The sequence below is a fragment of the Ceratotherium simum genome, chromosome 26 (assembly GCF_057802395.1).
Source record: "Ceratotherium simum simum isolate JZ-2026a chromosome 26, ASM5780239v1, whole genome shotgun sequence".
In the NCBI taxonomy this organism is placed as follows: Eukaryota; Metazoa; Chordata; class Mammalia; order Perissodactyla; family Rhinocerotidae; genus Ceratotherium; species Ceratotherium simum.
Genome location: NC_141925.1, coordinates 23,948,068 through 23,969,495, shown reverse-complemented (window position 1 = coordinate 23,969,495; position 21,428 = coordinate 23,948,068). Strand labels below are relative to the sequence as shown.

At 40.6% G+C, this 21,428-nt stretch overlaps 1 protein-coding gene across 1 annotated transcript in view; it reads left to right on the top strand.

The window, feature by feature from the left end:
- Positions 1-21,428, top strand: part of XPO6 (exportin 6) — a 108,243-nt gene that overhangs the window by 11,135 nt on the left and 75,680 nt on the right.

Here is a 21,428-nt window from a genome sequence, read left to right as displayed (position 1 = left end):
CCCTGGTAACCACAGTCCAGTTTTCTCTGTCCATGTGTTGGTTTATATTCCACATATGAGTGAGATCATACAGTGTTTGTCTTTCTCTTTCTGGCTTATTTCACTTAACATAATATGCTCCAGGCCCATCCATGTTGTTGCAAATGGGACGATTTTGTCTTTTTTTATGGCTGAGTAGTATTCCGTTGTATATATACACCACATTTTCTTAATTATAGTTTGGTCATTTTTTTTTAGCTTTTTTTTTCTTTTTTGGTGAGGAGGCCCTGAGCTAACATCTATTGCCAATCTTCCTCTTTTTGCTTGAGGCAGGTGGTCACTGAGCTTATATTTGTGCCAGTCTTCTTCTACTTTGTATATAGGATGCTGCCACAGCATGGCTTGGTGAGCGGTGTGTAGGTCTGTGCCCAGGATCTGAACCCGCGAACCTGGGGCTGCCGAAGCTGAGTGCGCAAACTTAAGTGCTACACCACTGGGCCGGCCCCTAGTTTTGTCACTTTGAGATTGGTATGTGAATGTAATTTGCAATGTGTAAGCTTTTGAGATTGACTTTTTTCAGTGAGCATATTGCCTTTGAGGTCTGTCCATCTTGCTTGAATTTAATAGCAGAAAAAGAAACTGGAAAGGGAATTGTGAAATTTCAGATAAATCTTTGCTTCAATAATTATTAGCTCTTGATAAGTCCCTGTAGGTTAAGGAAAAAGATTATGAAAAACGTTAAGAAGTTGGCATCATTTTTTAATAAATATATTCCGTGTTTTGGTTCTAGGCAGAATCAGTGAACTTCATAATAGGAAAAATAAGAAAATTTGCACTCCTTCCACTTACCCCTTCTCACTCTTGATTGTTATTTTACTTTGTCAGTGTCTTTAGAGCATTTATAAGCTGTTCTATAACCATAATTCCCTTATTATTTAGTCTTAGTTTTATATTTTAAAGGATTCAGTGTTTCTCACTGGTTCTTTTAACTATGGTCTTTCCATATCTGAATTCTTTGATTCATCTCCCTCTTAGCTTGGTTTTATTGTCATTTTTAAAAATCGTGCCTTATTTGTTGAGTTAAGAATGTCTAGGGCTGGCCGGGTGGTATAGAGGTTAAATTCACGTGCTCTGCTGCAGTGGCCTGGGGTTCATCGAGAGGAAGATGGGCATGGATGTTAGCCCAGGGCCAATCTTCTTCAGCAAAAAGAGGAAGATTGGCAACAGATGTTAGCTTAGGGCTAATCTTCCTCACACACACACAAAAAATCTACTTGCTTTTATATGTGAAGGACATCTTGGCTAGGTATAAGATTCTTGGGTTGCGCTCTTTCCATCAGATCTTATAGATGCTGTTCCACCATCTGGGATTGAGTATTTTCTTGACCTTTTAATCCATTTAACATTGCTTAGCTGATAGTTTTCTTTCAAAGGAGTCCATGGTTGCTATATTTCCTGAATTATTTCACATTTGAAAATGTCTGTCTGCTGTCCTTGTCCATAAATGGTAACCTGGTGGAGTATAATACTCATGGATTATACATTGTTTTCCTGGGAATTCTGTAGCTATTTCTCCATTGTTTTCTGCTATTGAATGATGTTGTGTGGAAAAGCCAGGTTAGCCTAATTCATATAATGCTCTCCCTTTACCTCAGATGAGGATAACTTGCCTTTTTGCATAGTTGCTGGAAGAAATCTATGTTGCTGACGTTCAGTAACTCAATTAGGATATCTTTTAGTGGGGATCGTTCTTCTATCATTTTGCCCCGGAACATGGTATGCCTGCCTGAATGTGTTTACCTAGTTCCCTGATGTTGGTTATTTTCCAGTGTGTGCAACTAATACCATCAGTACTGCAATAAACACATTGAATCTATCTTTGCCCACTTTGTGAGATTGTAGGATAAATTTTTAGAAGTGGAATTGTGGGGCAAAGAACACATTTAAAAATTCTGGTAGATAGTGGTATTCCTACAAAAAGATTGTACCAGTTTATCCTCTCACTAATGGGATAGTTCTGTTTCCCCACCTTCTGGCTAACACCATGTAAACTTTTTAATGTGAAGGGTGAAAATGGCACCTCAGGAATTACCCGTGTAGTCCTCTAGTTATGAGTGAAGTGGAACATGTTTTGATATTTTATTGCCGTATGTATTTTTTCCTATGTCAGCTGACCATTCCTGATCTTTGTATTTTGTTTTGTTTTTGAGGAAGATTGGCCCTGAGCTAACATCTGTTGCCAATCTTCCTCCTTTTTTCCTTTTTTCTCCCCAAAGCCCCAGTAGATAGTTGTATGCCATAGTGTACATCCTTCTAGTTGCTCTATGTGGGATGCCGCGTCACCATGGCCTGATGAGCAGTAGTACATAGGTCCGTGCCTAGGATCCGAAATGGTGAACCCTGGGCTGCCGAAGCGGAGCGCCTGAACTTAACCTCTACGCCACCAGGCTGGCCCCAGATCTTTGTACAATTTTTGTTGAGTCAGCCGGCAATTAAAAAAAAAAAAGTAATTTGGCTGAATAATTTTAGAAGGTTGATAAAATTAGTCAGGTTTGGAATACCTTGCACATTTGGTTGATGAATCTCATGCCACTGATTTAGTCAGAATAAGAACACTAACGTTTCATGTGTACTAATATTGTGGACTTGAATGAAATGATTGTCTTAGTGATGGGACTATATAATCTGATAGTTTTCTAAACCATTGTACATTTACCTTTCATCTGTGATCCATGTAGTTAAGATGTATATTCCTCCCCACTTGGCTTCATGTTTATTTGTCATAAAGTAAAAACAGGTTTAAGTGTAGGAAAGCAATTCCATTGCCAGAAAGTTTTGGAGCTCACCTTGGTGAAGTGATGTTTCTGGTAATCATTTGTTGCTGGTTCTGTTAATTGGGTTTATGAACAGACTATGAATTAAGAATGTTCAAGATATACGAAGTAGCTTCATAGGAGAGTTTACCAGTCATGCTTAGGGTTTCTCTAGTTTTCTACTGAAATTCTCCTAATGGCAGAGAGTCTACACCTAGTTAAAGGAAGTCATCTCTCCTGGGGCTGTAGGTCATAGCAGCTCTCTGTACACCTGAAATTTCTTGAAAATCTTAGGTTTGTGTCTTCAACATTTATTGTTTGAAAATCAGTCTGTATTCTTTCTTCCTCCCTTTCCTCCTCTCCTGTCTTCCTTCCCTCTCCAATCTTCACAAGCAAATTAAAGATCCAGGCACATACCTTATCTTGAAGGAGCACCATGTGGCCTTCATCTCATTTTACTGTGGGGGAGACTGGTCCATGTCTCCAGAGCTCTGAGGACAGACGTACTTTACTGAGAAGTGCTGAAAAATCACATCCTGCTGAGACTTCTTACAAAGAGAAAAAACTTGAAGGCTTTTGAAAAGACCTCAAAGAAATATATGAAAACATTTTGAGAAAAAGACTCCCCCTTTACACCTTAGTAGTGAACAGATTGAAAATGAAAGACAGCTTTGAGTTGAGGGGTTTTTTTGGTGAGGAAGATTGGTGCTGAGCTAACGTCTATGCCAGTCTTCCTCCACTTTGTATATGGGATGCCGCCACAACATGGCTTGTAGGTCGGCACCTGGGATCCGAACCTGCGAACCCCAGGCCGCTGAGTTGGAGCGCACGAGCTTAACGACTGCGCCACCACGCCAGCCCCATAGAGTTGACAGTTTTTATTGGCATACTCGGTAGAGTCTTGATGTTTAACACTTGTGTTTTTGAACCTTCCAAGCCTTTGATAAATCATGGGCTATTTTAAAAAGGTATGACTTGCAGTGCCTTCAGGTGTCAGGAGCAAGTCACTCAGCCGGCTAGTGAGTGGGCCCAGCTGACCTCCTAGCTCAGCGCACCCTGGGGTTCTTTACTCTTCAGGTTTATGACTTGGGTGTTATAAAAGTCTTCATTACTTTATGGAACATAATCTCCCAAAGAAATTCAACTAAGAGAACTGGTGATACAAGTGAAAAGATAATGAGGAAGTTAAAATTCCTAGTTAGCAAATAGAAGTTATAGATAAAGAGTAGAATGTTAAAATTTGGTGCCTTGGATCCACCATACTCGAGGTGTAGAAAGAAAGCAATTCCTAATACTGGGCGAGTGGTGGCCATTGCAAACACTGCTGATCGTTTAGGGAAAGTTGAGAAGACACTTGTGGTGTGAGTCTGTGCACTGGAATGTGTATAATTTCTAATTCTTTACTGAAATGGAAAGTCAGGAGCTGGAGGAAGCATTGTTGGTGAAATTGGGGGCTTGCTTTCAACTGAGTTGTAAAATAATTGGAAATCCGTCTGGTCTACAGCTATTGAATGTAAGCAAGGAAAAGGGCGAACAGAAGTTCCAGAAGTTTATAAGCCTGGATGGGCAGATGTGCATGTCAGCAAGTGATTGCAGTGCTGGGGGATATAGAACCTTGTACGAGGTACAACTGTACTTAAAAAAAAAAAAGCGCGGCCAAATTGGGGATGGGAGGGTTTTATCAGAGAAGGCTTCCCAAAGGAGGTGACAGCTGCGCTGGGTTTCAGAGCAGAGGTAGGAAGTCACTAGGCAAAGAATTTGAGGCATGAGTCATGGTGGGGAAGCAGGAGCTACAGGTGTACGTGGAAGAGTGAGAAAGCTCGGTGTGTTTAGGTCAGCTCGTGAAGATGAAAGCTTTGAAATGTTGAAGAACGAGGCTTTCATCAGGCAGCACAGGTGGTTTCTGTGCAGGCAGCTGCTCCAGGAAAGACTTATTTAATTCATGAGGAAAGGAGCCATGTACTTTATTATTGCCTAGGAAATTATTCATCTACCTTCTGCATTCTGTTTTTAGAGAAAGATAAGTGATCTATCAAGGATTTATTTGTTTAATTTAAACGTCTTATTTTGAGATAATTTTAGACTTGCAGAGGAGTTGCAGAGATAGTACAGAGAGTTCCTGTATACTCTTCTCCCATAGGGATTTCTTAAACAAACAACCCCCCCCGCCCCTCCAAACTACAGTAGCCAAGCCTTCCAAGCTTTGTAGCCAGTAATTTAGCTCAATTTCTGCACCTTCTTTGTTCTAGTACTGTTTGGCAATTACAGTAGATAACTGATGCTGTCATAAAGTCTTCTCTGCCACCTCTTGATTTTGCTTAGTTATTATTTTCCTGATTGTAAAAAGTATTTTGAACTCCGTAGAATATTGGGAAGTATAAAAAAGACAAGAAATTACCACCATCTGATTCAGCCTGTAATAACATTTTGATTTGTTTCCTTCTAGTCTTTATTTACTTTTGAAATACGATAGAGATCACACTATAAATGCACTTTCTTCTTCTGCCTTTTCCACTCAACGTTATGTAAATGGTTTTCCAAATCATTAAATACTTCATAAATATTTACAATGGCTGTATAATACTGCATTGCATGGATTCTTGGGTAGTAAGATTGTTCCATTTTTTGGCCATTGTAAATAATATGTGATTAATGTTTTTGCAAAAAGCTTTTTCTCTATTTTGGAAAATTGCCTTAGGCTAGATTCCCAGAAGGGCCCAAGGGTATGAAGATTTTTTTCTTTTTTTTTTATAAACCTTTTATTTTAGAATAGTTTCAGATTCAGTATGAACATTTTTAAGGAGCATCATCAGCTATTTTCCAGAAAAGTTTTACCAGTTTATTCTTCCTTCCAACTGTAGATAAATATAGTCATCAGGATTGTAAGAAAATTGTAGCAAATTTAACAGGTTAAAAAATGGCGAGGGAGGAGGGTGAAAGGGATAATTCAGCACATATGTGTGGTGATGGGTTGTAATTAGTATTTTGGTGGTGAACATGATGTAATCTATGCAGAAATAGAAGTACAATGATGTACACCTGAAATTTTTACGATGTTATAAACCAATGTTACTGCAATAAACAATTAAAAAAAAAAGGCTTTTCATTGTTACTCAATATCTTTTTTTTTGGTAGGAAAAGTTATCACCAAGTTAGATTTTATTTTTGTCTGTTTATAGGAGACAGATCCCTTATGCTTACTTTACTTACCTAAGCATCCTTTATACTTTAATTTATTAAAAATGGTGCTTTAACATATTTTTTTTCACGGTCTTAAGTTGGTTACTTTTTTTTATTGCAGTAAAACACACATAATATAAAATTTACCATTTTAAGGCATACACTTAAGTCACATTAAAGTACATTCACCATGTTGTGCAGCTATCACCACTCTCTAGTTCCAGAGCTTTTCATCACCCCAAAGGAAACCCTGTACCCATTGGCAGTCACTACCCATTTCCCTCTCCCCTTAGCTCCTGGAAACCACAAATTGCTTTTCGTCTCTATGGATATACTTATTCTGGGTATTTCATATAAATGGAATCATACAATATATGGCCTCTCATATTTTAAAGCAGAAAAAAAAGATGGGTTAGATTAAGTAAAGTTTGAATTGAATCTGCATACTATAGTTTGAAAATTGACTATGGCAGCAGTCTTGAATTCAGCATATTTAGTTGGTCAAGACTCGCCATTCCTGGTTTACAGTTGTTGTCAGTGGACAGAGGGCTACAGGCCTTGGGGTAGGAGGGAAGCTAAAGTAGAGACAAAGATAGGAAAAGTATGGTTCTTGCAGAGTGAAAGCAAATTAAATGACAGCACAGTCCATGGTTGGGAATATACAGGAAATTTCTAGAAGTTAACCTTTACAGCAGTGTGATTTGGAGAACTTTTAGGTAAGGTGCTTCCCTCTGTGTCATCAAAAAATAGCAACAACAACAAGATAGCCAGCTTAAAAACTAATGAACAAGTTTGTGACCGTATCTAATACATAAGATCTCAGGAAACGTGTGAATTTTTGGTTGAGTGGTGTTGAGGACGACAAGGATAAGCAGAGAGGGTTCCGGGGCAGCTGTTTCTCAGGGTTTGACATCTTCACTGAGTCCTGGCTGGTGGGAAAGTGTTGTGTTTCTAGGTGAGTGGTTTTCATTTTTCAGGTAGAATTCCAAATGGGAATTCTCATTATTATAATGGGAATTAATAATTCCCATTATTCCAAAATGAAGTGAGGCCTTCAGAGTTTGATCAGGCACCCACAGAGATGGAATGCTTGTTGTAGATAGAGGATTTTATTTATTGAATCAAATATGGCTTCCATGGTAAATTCATAAGTGGACAACTCAGTGTCTTGTTTTGATTGATCTGTTAATTGTTTCTCCAGAGCCTGATCCTCTTGCGGTGCGGTGGAGTGGGGTGGATGTGAATCCACGAAGCCAAAATCAGAGCTTGGATCAGGGATACTTCAGTCCCCAAGTAGGCGGTGGTCTAACTCATTTATTTCAACACTGTTTATGATTAAGCAGTTAAGGACAGGAGATTTTTGCAGCAAGTATTTAGAAGGTGTACACTTCAGTGTTGAGTGATTTTACTTTCCTAGGTGTCTAAAGAACACTGTAAGCCCATGATTAAGAGCATGGCTTTGGGGCTTGGATTTGAATCCTGGCTCTGCCACTTACCCGAGTGTTGTGATCTGGGACAAGTTACTTAATCTCTCTGGGCCTCAATTTCCTCATCTATGCAATGGGATTGTTATGATGATTAAAGAAGTTATGATGTCAAGTCCTTAGGACAGTGCCTGGTATGTACTAAGTAAATGTTAGCTTTTTAAGTTATCACCATTGAGTAACTAGTTTACAGCCTCTAATATAAGACACAGAGTTAAAATAATTTCTACAACAAACATTTATTAAGTGCCTACTGTGTGCTAGACCCTGGGAGCGTAGAGATGAATAGGAAGTAGTCTCTGCCTCTGTACTCCCAGGCTACTGGAGAGGCCTGTGCATTAGTAGGTAATTTCTTTTTTCGCTAGTGGTTCTCTCTGTTTTGTCTTGTTTTTTTAAACAAATGAACATTGTACAAAATTTAAATGATAACAAGAGAGTGTACAGAGAAAAGTAAGCCTCTTTCCTTTCTCCTGTCCCCAGAACCCCATTCCCTTCTCTAGAGGCAACCACCATTACCAGTTAAAAAAAAAAGTGTGTATATGCATGTATGTGTATACATATTTTTTCATATTCCCCACTCTGCCTCCACTCATGGGTAGCATACACACTGTTACACTGTTTTGTGCCTTTTAAAAAAATTTAATGTATATTGGACATAGTTCCATATACACATATGTATAGAGCTTTCTCACTGTTTTTCACAGTTGCATAATATTCTATGGTATGGGTGTACTTTATTTAACCAATCTTGTTTCGATGGAAATTTAGGTTCCCTATGTTTTGTTTTACAAAGAGTGATGACATGAAGATCCTTTTACGCATAAACTTTTGGAGGAAGAAATCTCTAAAAGTATACTTGCTGGGTGAAGTTCTATGCATTTCAAATTTTATAAATATTGCTAAATCGTCTTCCATTGAGGGTGGTACTAGTTTATGCACTTGGCAGCGTTGAATGAGAGTGAAAGAGATAATTTCAGTTCACTGTATTCAGTGTAATGTTAGGAAGCCCTGAAAGAATGACCGGCCTTGCTAAGGGGAACTACAGTAGGCTTCGCAGAGGTGGTGACATTTTCCAGGAGACTTAAGGGATAGGTTGGAGTTTTCTAGGTAGAGAAGAGCATTCTAGGTAGAGGAGAATGGCATGAGTGAAGACATGAAACTGTGTATAACAGAGGGAAAGTGAGAAGTTGGGTCTGGCTGAGGCGCAGGATGGGTGAGGAGTCTGGATAAGGGGGTGTGAGGTGAAGCTTAAGTGAAGCTCAAGGGGCAGGTTAGGGCCAGGTGATGGCAGTGATTTGATCACCCCCACTGGTCAGGTGGCAAAGACACTGGATGATGGCGAGGGGTTTGCAGTCGAAAGATACTTGAGAGAGAATTTACAAACCAGTTTTTTAGCAATCATTTATTACTTGAAGGAAACTTTCTAGACTTGATAAAACCTGAATCATAAAGCTGGAAGTGCTTTAATGCAGAGGTGTTTTTAGCGTGTGGGATTTTCTGTGCCCTGTAGGCCCATAGGGTTTCTTGCAGGTGTATCAAGTGCTGGATTTGGGAGTATATAAGCGTTTGAGTTCCCCTCCCCTACTCCCATTAATGAAGCAGAGTCTCTGACTGACTGAGTCTATTTTTTATATTGAGATTCTATGCAATATTTCTTTCTTAAAAAAACAAAAGAAACTCCCACAGCTTTTGCTGCGAGAATCATGGATCTAATCCCAAACCCACGTTGTCTCAAACACAAATAGAAGCCTGGAGGATGTGTGGTGCATCTTTTATTCTTTGTTTGCAGCACTGGTAAGTGATCTGTATAAAAATGAAAGTGAAGACAGTTGGCATTCTTGGGATTTTTTTGAGTGTTTAGTTGTCTTGTTATCTGGGATTTTTGTTTTATTCGGTTTCTTCCTTGTTTTAAAGCTTATTGACTCACCAGTGAAATATACAGTGAAATAATGTTGCTCATTTCTGGTTAAGGATGCCAAGGGATTTAGATACATTATGTCATTTACTTCTCACAGCTATCTGGCGAGGAGTATTGTGGTAAGTCCATTTTGCAAGTGAAGAACCTGAGGCTCAGAGAGCTTAAGTCATTTGCTCAAGGTCATGCATAAAGTAAGTGGTAAAGTTAGAAATCAGGATGCAGATCTGGGGCTGACTACAGAGCCCACACCCTTCACAGTTACACTGAACAAACGATTCATTTTATGGCATGCCCAGGGTAGGGAGTACCTGGCCACCTGTACAGTGGAAGGGCACAGGTGGAATGGTGTGGAATTTCTAGTCCTTGGCTTTGCACTGTTGCCCATACTGAAGGAGCAGAGCAGCTGGGGTAGGACTGAATCAAAAGCAGCACTTTATCTTTACTTCCCTGCTACTCCTTTTCCCCGTGTTCTAGCAGGTCGGTTGAGAACTGCGGGAAGGGTGATACATGCTCCCCTCTCAAGCTAATCGTGCTTGTTGTGTGTGCATTGGAGGCTGATGGAAAACTGCATGTAGAGTCATCCCTTCATTATCCAGGGATGTGAGCAAGGCCAAGGTTCCTGGCAGGGTTGGGTAGTTGGACAGGAGCTAAGTACCCATTTCCTTTCTCCTGTGTACCCCCCATCTGCCAAAAAAAAAAAAAAACAACCTGTTGCCATTCTTTTTTTTTTTTAAAGATTTTATTTATTGCCCCCAAAGCCCCAGTAGATAGTTGTATGTCACAGCTGCACACCCTTCTAGTCGCTGTATGTGGGACTCGGCCCCAGGATGGACAGAGAGGTGGTGCCTCGATGCGCACCCGGGATCCGAACCTGGGCCGCCAGCATCGCAGCGCGCGCACTTAACCACCAAGCCACAGGGCCGGCCCGCCTATTGCCATTCTGCCGCTAACCCAGTGAATCTCCAGTGGGGTGGAGGAAGGAATCATGTATTATTCCACTATTACAGTATAGTTTTCTATATTGTAAAAGTTATAGCTTTTTAAAATCACAGTTTTGATTACCAAACATACTACTGAAAGTAAAACTTAACAAAACTGCATCGACTAGTAGTGCTGTGCAGACCCCGGAACACAGGGGAGTCCCTGGCTGGGGAGAGATGCTCTCACGAGAGCATGCACTGTCTATTCCTTGTGTGGCTAGTAGTCGTCTATGATGATGGGAGGAGCAGTCCGAACCTCCCAGCCAGGAAGAGTCACTTCCTACTGAACACAGATCTCTGCTTGTGCAGCACCATCACACTCCCTGCATAATGTGGCACTGTCAGAGGTCCCCCAGCAGCTGATTTCATGGGCGTCGTTGTGTATGTTGTGTGGGATTCGTAAGCACCCTTTGGCAATTGGTAATGATACTTGGAGAGCCTTCTAGTAATGTGACTGATCATGGATTAAGAATTAAAGTATTACGTGGCACTGGGTGTCTTGAGAGGGACAAGCTGGTGATAACTTAGGGGACTTTGCCTTTATAAAAGCAAATCCAAACATGGAGTTTGGGCAAGAGAAACTTATAGTGAGGGAGGGGTGACTATATTAGCAAATATTTGCATAGTGCTTTATAATCAACGCGCAGTATACACACCTGATTGCATTTAATACTAAGGATGCTCCAAGAGCTTGCAGGATTTGGCCGGAGTTACACAGGCTGTGCTCTGGAGCTGGGACTGGCTCTAACCTGGTATTTTCTCTGCCTGCCATGCTGTGACCGAGTACTTCTCAGTGTTAGCACGGGTTCCCATGAAGCCCGTTTGTTCTCTCATTGCTCGTGTAGAGGGCACCCTTTCTGTGTTCCCTTATTCCTACCTTGGCGCATGTTCAGGAGGTTGTCATCTGTACCCCAGGTGGGGGCTGTATTGGAGCACATTCTTCTGGGCTCTGTATCTGTCCTCTCATTTGTTCCTTCCCACAGGAGTGATTTATCTCCTGATTTATTTATGATGGTTCACTGGGGAGAGCCTAACACCATTGGTCCACATCTGCCAGGTGCGAGGTCACTGCATCAGAACACTGCCTGTCTTGGTGCTTTACTCTCTCACCTGCTTACCCTCAAGAGAAGCTTGTCTTCCTCTGTGTCCTGCCTTCGTGTTGTAGCTGGGCCTGAGTGGGCGAGGTCAATTCAGAATGGGAAGGAGGTGGCATTGCAGCTTTGCCAGTCGTGAAAAGGACATTGGACTTTGATCTGCACTTGGTTTCTTGAGACTATATAGCAACTCTCTAGAACCTGGAGGAGAGAAAGGAACTGGTTATACTCCCAAATCCCAACAGTTTGTAGTACAGTCTGGAGATTTTTGCCAAAATTTCAAACAAATGTTATTTTAACTGTTATTTGAAATGCCAATTCTGTCTGGGAATAATTCAGGATGAAGGTAGTATGGGTTTTACAAGAGACTTGCTCTTAAACAGTGCAAGTGGTAACAGCAGCTGAAATGAAATTACTTACATATGAGCTGTAGTGTTAATTGTGATTTCAGATTTGCAGCGTGCTTTTATCACACTCATTCATTACCTGATTTCCTGCGATGCAGGGTATGCCAGCTCATTCATCATCCTTACAGCGCTCGAAGCAGAACTCCTCAGTACTTCTTTAAGGGGTAGAGGAGCTGTCAGTGGGAAAGGGCTCTGGTGGCACTCCTCCATGACTAGACTTGACCAATAACTGGTTGACTTTGGGCAAAATTCTCTCTCTGAGCTTTATTTTCCTCATCTGTAAAATGAGGTTGGACTTGCTGTTCTCTGGGGTTTGTTTATTTTTCTCTTAAGATTCCGTGATCCTTTTTTAGGATTTCTTGGTAGCATGACTTGAGTTAATGTGCTCAGTAAGTATCTTTTGAGTTTCATTGACTAGGCATGCAGGTGCAAACATTCATCCTCCTGGGATGTGTACCTGGGAAAGAGAAGCAGATGGGATTGTGAAGAGGGAGCCTATTCTTGGCGATATATTACTCATTTATTTTAGGCAGTTTCTTGCAGAATAACTATTTTTATCATTTGCTTTTTTGGCTGTCTAATTAAAGCCTTATGACTGGAATATAAATAAGTATATAAAATATCTGTATTTTAGTTCCTTGGGGGGTATGGTGGTTGCCCAACCAGCAGATGCACAGGTTTAATGTTTAGGTTATGTAATATCTTTTTTCAGAAACAATGTGTAATGGTGAACCTCGCATCTGAGAGAATAAGGTGCTCTCCTCCTTCCTGTTGTACCGTTTTCTCACTTTCGCTTCCCTCTGTGCCCGGCTAGCTTGGAGCAGTGAGCAGCAGCGTGGAGGGGACCAACCCAACAGATGAGATTTTAAAAAAACTTTTTATTTGGAAATAATTTCAAACTGACAGATTGCAAGGAATGAGTAGTACAAAGAACACTCTTATAGCCTTTACCCGAACTCACCTGTTGTTAATATTTGCCCTGCTTGCTTTATTATTTGCATTTTCTCTGTCTCTGTATATATATGCGTATATATATATACACACAGTATTTTTTTTCTGAACTGTTTGAGAGTAAGTTGCCTACATCATGGCCCATTACCCCTATAGTGTATTTCCTAATAGGGGTATTCTCTTACATAACTGCAGTGCGGTTAGCAACTTCAGTTAATTTAACATTGATTCAGTACTTTTATCTGATCTACCATCTATATTCCATTTTTGTCAGTTGGCCCAATTATGCCCTTTATAGCACTTTTTCCCTCCAGTTCAGGATCTGGTCTAGAATCAGGTGTAGCATTTACTTGTCATGACTCTTTAGTCTTCTTTAGATTTGTTGTAAATTTTTGAAACCAGTACACCTGTTCACTGGTGGCTAATTGTTGCCTCTTGTTTTTATGTATTGTCTAGTAGTGCAGGGATAGGTTTTCCCAGCATAAAACATACTGTCCTCTGTGTACAAGATGTTTCCTCTAATTGGGCCCCTTGGGGACAGAATATGCCACCTTGACCTTATCACTACCACAGTGGGACTAGTTGGGCTTTCTGGCCCGGACGCCTGGCAGTCATCCTGCTCCTAACTCATGGTCCTCAGCAGTACACAGATCCCTTTTGTTCATGAGAGAGACAGAGAATCTGGGCACTTGGTGCAAACCCAAGAAACACTGGGGAGACTGTCTTGCCATTGGTCAAGTTTATGGTAGTTTTAGACTATAGCAGAAAAGTACCTTTTAATGACTAGAATTATGTTCAGATGCAGCCACAGCATATGTTTTAATCAAATACTAAGTATCTGCGTGATCATAGTGTACAAAGGTAAGACAACAAGGAGCCCTTCTGAGGCAAATGCAGACTTTAGTTAGTTCCAGACAGGTGTTCATAGATTTGTGGGAAGTGCATCTGCCTGGCCTTGCTTTCCCAGAACACGGTGTGGCTCTTTTGTTTCTTTCCTTCAGTAGGAGACATTTTTTTTTCCTGCAACTTTTGTACATAATTTTCTGAGTTAATTACTTGAATGTATATCTCTACCCCTAGAGTCTCCTCCCTTTAGCCTGGCCTCTACCTCTCTTTCACAAACAGGTGAAGGGAAACCACCTCGATGTGGGTGAGGATGGGACTGAGAGCCAGGAGACCTGGCTTGCCACTCACTAGCTGTGCCTTTGAGCAGGGCATTCAGCACCCCAGGGGTTCAGCACCTTCACCTCTGAGTGCTAGACTTCAGAGGTTCAACTGGTTTCCCCAGTTTGCTTTTAGAGAAATAAAGTGAGATTTCTGTTTCATCATGATGTGTTTAGTTTGTTTTGCTGAGCAAGATTTGCCTTGAGCTAACATCTGTTGCCAGTCTTCCTCTATTTTGTATGTGAGCCGCTGTCGCAGTGTGGCCACTGATAGATGAGTGGTATAGGTCTGTGCCTGGGAACCAAACCTGGGCCGCCGAAGTGGAGCACGTCTGACTTAACCACTAGGCCACTGGGACTGGCCCTAGTTTGTTTTCTGAAAAGAACAGCATCAGCAGGTTGAGGCACAAAAGAATAGTGACAGGAAAGGTAGGAAGATGACTTGTTCTGAATACCGTTTTCCTGCCTGTGTTTCTCTGGTGTACTTTCTTGCTTTCTAGTGTTTTGAGCTGACTTCAGGAGTGGGTAGAGAGATGTCACATTGATTCTCATCAGGCCTTATGTTAAGCTTAGTGTTTTGTCTCATACTTATATGCAGGCCTAAAGGTCAAAGAGGTTTTTTTCCTTGTGTGTTTTCTTTGCAGTGATGAAGAGTGTAGGGAAGAATGAGAGTGTTCTTTTGAGAGTTGAGACATCCATGATAATCCTGTTAGCTTCTGGAGAAAGTTTATATGAGATTGAATTTCTTTATTAATGGCATCTGTTGTAACACACCAGGTATGTTTTGTGTACTTTCTAAGCTTGGTCAGCAGCTAGTCTAGAATCTCTTTTCTCAGAAACTTTCTTTATATACAAGCAAATAGACTAATAAAATTATTCTAGATATGCCACAGGAAAATTTGAGTGGGACTCTGGGATGCTAGCCCTCGTTTTTTTAGGTTTGGTCTGGAGGAGGCCATGAACCTGAATATAGGAGGCCCATATGATTCACCTCCTTGTAGGATATACAAAATGTGGCTCCTGGAAAAGGTGGCAAAAAGCTTCTTTAAAAAAGAGTCATTTTTTCCCCGATACCAATTTTGTAAAAGGTTATGCTTTCGAGGAGGGTGTTTTAGAGGCAGGGAAAACATTACAGATTTAATCAGGGTTTGAGAAAACTGTCATCTAGGTTCCTTGTCGTAAGGGACAAAGCACCATATTATCCACCTTCAGTCTCAGTGTTTTTTAAGATAAATTAAGAGCAGTCTCCTGTTTTTCAAAACATATTCCTTGAGTGCTTATGAGCAAAGGTCATTATGATCAGCCCTTAAGGGGGGAATTTAAACAGAGTCATATGTATCTTGAATTTGGAGGAATTACCAGCTTTCCTGAGAAGTTGAAAGTGATATTAACAGTGTACTTGTTCCTTTTACTCTCCTGAATTTGGTCTGTAAAATAGTTGAGCACCAGTCCATGCTGGATGTGATAGAAAATACGAACGTACTAGGCAGAGTCTCTTTCCAGATGGTTTATGTTCTGGTTAGGGAGAGAGGCCTAGTATCTATGACATGTGAACAGTTACAGATATGACTTTCAGGCCTTACTTTATTCCTGGCATTGTATTTACTATGTGCTTTACCTAGATTATTTGTTTTACTCTTCAGAACAACCCCATGTGTTAGATTCTCTTATCATCCCCAGTTGTGAAGAGGAAAAAGAGTGACAGATTAAATAACTAGGCCAGGGTTGAGGTGCATTCTGATTTGAACCCAAGGAACCCAACACCAGAGCCTGTGCTCTTTAATTGTGTCATTCTGAAATGACCAGAGAACAGTGCCATGGGCAGAACTCTGTGGTACTGATTACAGACAAAGATAAAAGACGAAAACAAGGAATCCGTACTATAAACTTTGTAAGAAATTTCATGAAGGTTGAACTATGAATTGCAGACCGAGGAGCAAATGCAGGATGGGAACACACATCTGCTTCTGAGGCCACGAGTGTTCAGACTGAAGTGATGGCTTCCTGTGGTGGGTAATGGTGAATCAGGCATGCTTTCCTTCTTTCCTCCTAGTAAACTTCTCTGTGTTCTTCAAAACCCAAAATACCTTATCACCTCTGTGGAGCTTTCCCTGTCTCCTTCAGACAGTTCTCTTTGGGCTCCTGTAGCCGTTTATACATATGTCACTACTATAGGATGTAAACCGTCATGTTCTACTTTTTTATCCGTAGGTTCTACGCTCTCCCGCAGGCCACCTCCAATTCTTTGAAGTCAAGGACTCATCTTTGTAGCTCAGGGGCTTAATGCAGTATAAGTTACTTAGTGAGTATTGAGCTTATTTGTTGGTTGAATGAATAGTTGGGTTTCTCAGTCAGTCCAGATTTAAAGGCTCTTTTAAGCTAGATTTAGAATAATTGGGGCAGAAAGTCTATATATTTAGGAGAATTTATGTGGTAGTGAAGTACAAGTTGGATTGGAATTGGGAAAACTGACATCAAGGCAGCCAGGTAAAAGAAATTATGGTAATCAAGGCAGGAGGTGATTAGGCCCTGGTAGAAGTGGTAGTGAGGGAAAAGGTACAAATCTAAGAACTCGTGTAAAGCAGGAATCAGCAGACCTGATGACTTCGTTGTGGGCGTAGAGGATACGGGGAAGAGTCAAAGAAGATTTCAAATTATGTGACCCTTCCCCTTTCAAGTTTTTCTCATAATTTATTAGGTGATTATGAGTGTTGGTTGACTTAGTAGTTCCTTAATAAAGGAGTCAGTAATATAGGTCTCTGGACTGCTGAACCATGAGCAGTGTAATCAAAGGAGCAGATCAAGTCAAGGCAGGCACGGTTGAAAGCTCCTCCACTTTGTGGATTTTAACTCTTTCTGGAACAGAACGCTTTGGCTTATTTTAGATACATACATAGCTCTCGAAGAGTATATATTCTGAGCCCAGTTTGATTCTTCATCTTGCCTAAGGATTTTAATTTGCTAATGAGGTAAGCCGAGTCACTCTTGGGGAAGCATATGGGATTGCTTACTTTCTGCAACAATACTTTCTGTTGCTGCCTGGCAGCTCTGAAGACAAACGGTTGATGGTTCCCTGGAATCAAGGAGTCTCACGCTCAGACTTCACCTGCAGGCCAGTCATGAGTCCCCACATTGCTCTTAATAGTTGTGCTGAGAAAGGAAAAACATAATTTCTAAATTCAAAGTCTGAAAATACCAACCTGAATGTTAAAAATAAGTATAACTGGGGCCGGCCTGGTGGCATAGTGGTTGAGTTCGCGTGCTCTGCTTTGGCGGCCCAGGTTTCATGGGTTCAGATCCCAGGCATGGACCTACACATTGCTCGTCAAGCCATGCTGTCGTGGTGTCCTGTGTCCAAAATAGAGGAAGATTGCCACAGATGTTAGCTCAAGGCCAATCTTCCTCACCCCCCCCGCCCCCCCCCAAAAAATATATATAACATTGTTTTAAAAATTGAATATGTATACTTACAGAAAAGTGCACAAGTCATAATGTAAAGTGACCATCCTTGTGTAACTAACACCCAAATCAAGAAAATAGAGGGGCTGGCTCAGTGCCATAGTGGTTAAGTTCACGCATTCCGCTTTGGTGGCCTGGGGTCTCCCGTTTGGATCCTGGGTACGGACCTACTCACCGCTCTTCAAGCCATGCTGAGGCGGCGTCCCATATAGAAGAGCTACAACTCTACAACTATGATATACTACTATGTACTGGGGCTTTGGGGAGAAAAAGGAAAAAAAAGAGGAAGATTGGCAATAGATGTTATTGCAGGGCCAATCTTCCTCAAAAAAAAAAAAAAAGAGACAAATTGAAAACAGAATATTACCAGCATCCCAGAATCCCTCTTCCCCAAAGGTAGCCGCTATTCTGATGATAACACCACAGATTTGTTTTGCTTGTTTTTAAAGATTAACCTAAATGAATAACGAAGGATGTGTTTTGGCTTCTTTCACTCAACATTGTGTTTGAAATTCATCCATGTTGCGTGTGGCAATATTCATTTGTTCTTGTTGTCTTAGAATATTGTTGTGATGAATAAACCACAGTTTATTTTTCCATTCCACTGGTAATGGACATTTGGGTTCTTTTGAAGTTTTTGGATGTTATGAATAATAGTGCTGTGAATATTTTTTTTGATATACATACACAAACTTCTGTTGGATATATTATCGAGGAATAGAATTGCAGGGACATAAAGTGCATATGTTCAGCTGCCTAGTGGTTTTCCAAAGTGGTTATATCAGTATATACTCCCATCAGCAGCAGTATATGCATGTTCTGGTTGCTCAGTATCCCGCCAACACTTGTTACTGTCTTTTCAATTTTAGCCATTCTGGTGGATTTGTAGCACCATCTTGTTGTTTTTAATTTGCTTTTCCCTGATCACTAATGAGGTTGAGCACTTATTTTACATACAGGCTTTTTGAATAACCTCTTTTATGACTAGCTGTTTGCCTGTCAAAGAACTGAGTTGTTTGTCTTTTCCTTATTGATTTGTAGAAGTTATTTTATACTCTAATATGAGTTCTCTGTTAGTTATCTATATTGGAAATATCTTCTGCCATTTTGTGGCTTTCTTTTACACTCTCTTCCTTGTGCCATTTGATGCACATTTCGATTTATCAATTTTTCCTTTGTGTTTAGTCCTTTTATGTGTCCTGTTCAAGAAATTTTTCCCTACCCTAAGGTCATGAAGGTGTTCTATATTATTTCATAGAAGCTTTATTGTTTTACCTCTCACATTTTATGTATGTCTGCAGTCCAACTGGAACTTTTTTTGTGTAAATGTTTCTCACTTGGTTTTAAGCTAATCTTATCTTTTGTTAGTTCTTCAAGATCTGGTCTTAAATCCCAACCAAGCACAAGATGGGAAGCAGTTGGATGTATCTGAATCCTGAGTGTTCTTCATAAATTAGTCAGTGCGGTGCTTGAATAGCCTTTGGGAACTGAAGCCTTCTCTCCCTGCCGTACCATGGTTTTTGTTTAATGTTCTTTGTCCCTTTATTACTTGAAAGTGTAGTCTGCGCAGCATATTACCACATCCTTACTTGCCATTAATTCCTTAACCCACTGCAGTCTGGATTCTGGCTTTACCTCCTGCTTGAAATAGCTGGCAAAGGTCCTAGTGGCCTTCTTGCCGAGTGGGAGTTCTCCAGTATCTGTCAACCATTTGCAGGTCTTGAACGTATCCTTTATGTCTTTCCATCTCTGTTCTGATTGTATGACCTTGGCAGATTCTCAGCCTTCTTTCTCTCTCCTCTAAACTTAAATAGTTTCATTCTAAAATCCAGTTGGAAAAGCCTCTCTAGATATGTTTGGGACGAAGCCCTTAGGTCTGAGGGCATGAATCTCCAGTTTCTAATTAGGCCTGTCCACTTGTATTGTTTCGCTTGGTCTGTTTTCATTTGGTATCTAAGACCAATTAAAAATGATAGCAGCCATAACTACGAATTAGATAATTCCTTAGAGTTTATGTAGCAGCTTTACATGGATCACTTCATTTAATCCTTATAACACCCTGTGAGATAAATATTAGTATTGCAGTTATAGAAGTGATTGAAAATGCGAACAGCACATTATTTGTTATTGTTGAGAAACACCTGGTGATGCCACCGGATTAGGTTTTGGAGTTTCCTCTTTCATGTAACCATCACTTGGTGAGATCATCCATCCTGTGATTTTTGTGGATACTTGTGTCTTTCCACTTTCTGCGGAAATGTTAGCTTCTTGGGTTGGAGCAGGGCGGGTGGGGTGGATGGGACTAGGAATGGAGATTGAGTTGGATTCTTTGGGGAGATTGTCAGGAACTTACCCCAGCAGCCTTTAATACATGGCTGATAATTGTCAAGTTCACAAACTTTTGCCTCAAGAACCAATAGGAAATAAACCTTAGTGGTTGATTGCCTGAATGTGATGAGCTCAGGTTTTTTCCAGGGTCTGCTCTAAAGTGATTACTACAAGAAAAAACTGTGGAGCAGGTATGACTTGAAGATGTGTCCTTCGTTTTCAGGAACTCATTTTGGCTCCAGAAGAACTATTGATTTATCTTAACTAAATAGCTGACTTTAGTTCAACAAATATCTGTTGATTTGTGTTTATTTTTACTTGTGGCCGGTAAGTTGCTTTAATGTGTGAGATTTCCCTTTGATTCTTTTAAAGCTTCCCACAAATCTTTTTTTTTGAACAGCAAATCCTTTTTTCAAATGAAATGGTACACCAAGTCGATTTATGAAACAGACCAAAGCATTCTTTTATTTATGTAAATTCATTTTAGAAATTTTAATTTACAGCATTTGCTTAGAAATTCTGTCATTGAGAATAATGAGGCTGTTTTGATTAACACAAAAACTTGAAACAGGTTAAAGATTGCAGTCTTCTTTTAGTCCCTTATTCCAGTTATTTCTGCATTTGAAAAAATTGTTCCGTTTTTAATAAAACAGCTTAATTTGCAATTCAAGGATATTTTTCAGTTGAACTGATAATATTGGTTTGAAAAAGGAGTAGAGGGCTAATCTTTATCATAAATATAAAATTCAGACAAGAAAGTCCCTCAAACTCACAAGTGCTAAAACTCTTGTACAATAATTCATCACACAATGTGTCAGAGTTCAGTTGTCATTGCACAGCCATCACACCATGACTGCAGCGTGGGAGGGACAGCTGTGCCTGGCACTGCTTGAATGTGGCCCTCGTGTGCTCGCACGTGCTATTCGAGGTAGATGGGCTGGTGCAAGCCTGATTCAGCCTCTAATTAGTACTAGCCCTAAGAAATGCTGGTTTATCCACAGAGGTGGCCCAAGTTCCTCAGTCTCCTCAAAAGTTAATTACCAAGTGCAGCCTCTGGTAATATTACAGTGTGATACATAACACGTTTGAGTGTGGACTTGTTTTAAAATGCAGTTTTTATAGTCAGCTCGCACTCTGGGGGCGTTAGAGAGGATCTGGAAAATGGAGGAGTGGGGAAGGTGGTTGGGAAGAAAGAAATTAAGAGATAATTAAGAAATAACAACTGCTCTTGATTATCTTTAGGTAGATTAATGCCAGTGAGGGTTCAGAAATGGTCTGGGAATGCTCACCTTTTGCAGACAGGTTGTGTGAAGGAGTGTTTACTCAAACTCATTGCTACAGCTGACGTCCCTTACTTCAGTGAGAGAAGAGGAAGTGGGTTTGGGGCTCCAAATGGAAGAGGGAGAGGAGGAGCATTGGGGGCCTTGGACCCCTCTCCTCTTGTTCTCCCTGAGCATTTCTGCTGAGAGTCTTCCTCTCTGGGTCTGTGGTAGGAGGTGCTGTCTAATTTTGAGTCCCTGATTAGCTTGGCTCTTAGCTGTACCTTAATCTTGGTTGGCTGCTCATGCGAGATTGAGAGAATGTCTCCTGAAGCGCCTTCAGAATACCCCAAGAATCCATACAGCAAGTTTGACTATAATTGCTTTGACTACAATTGCTCTGAATCAAAATA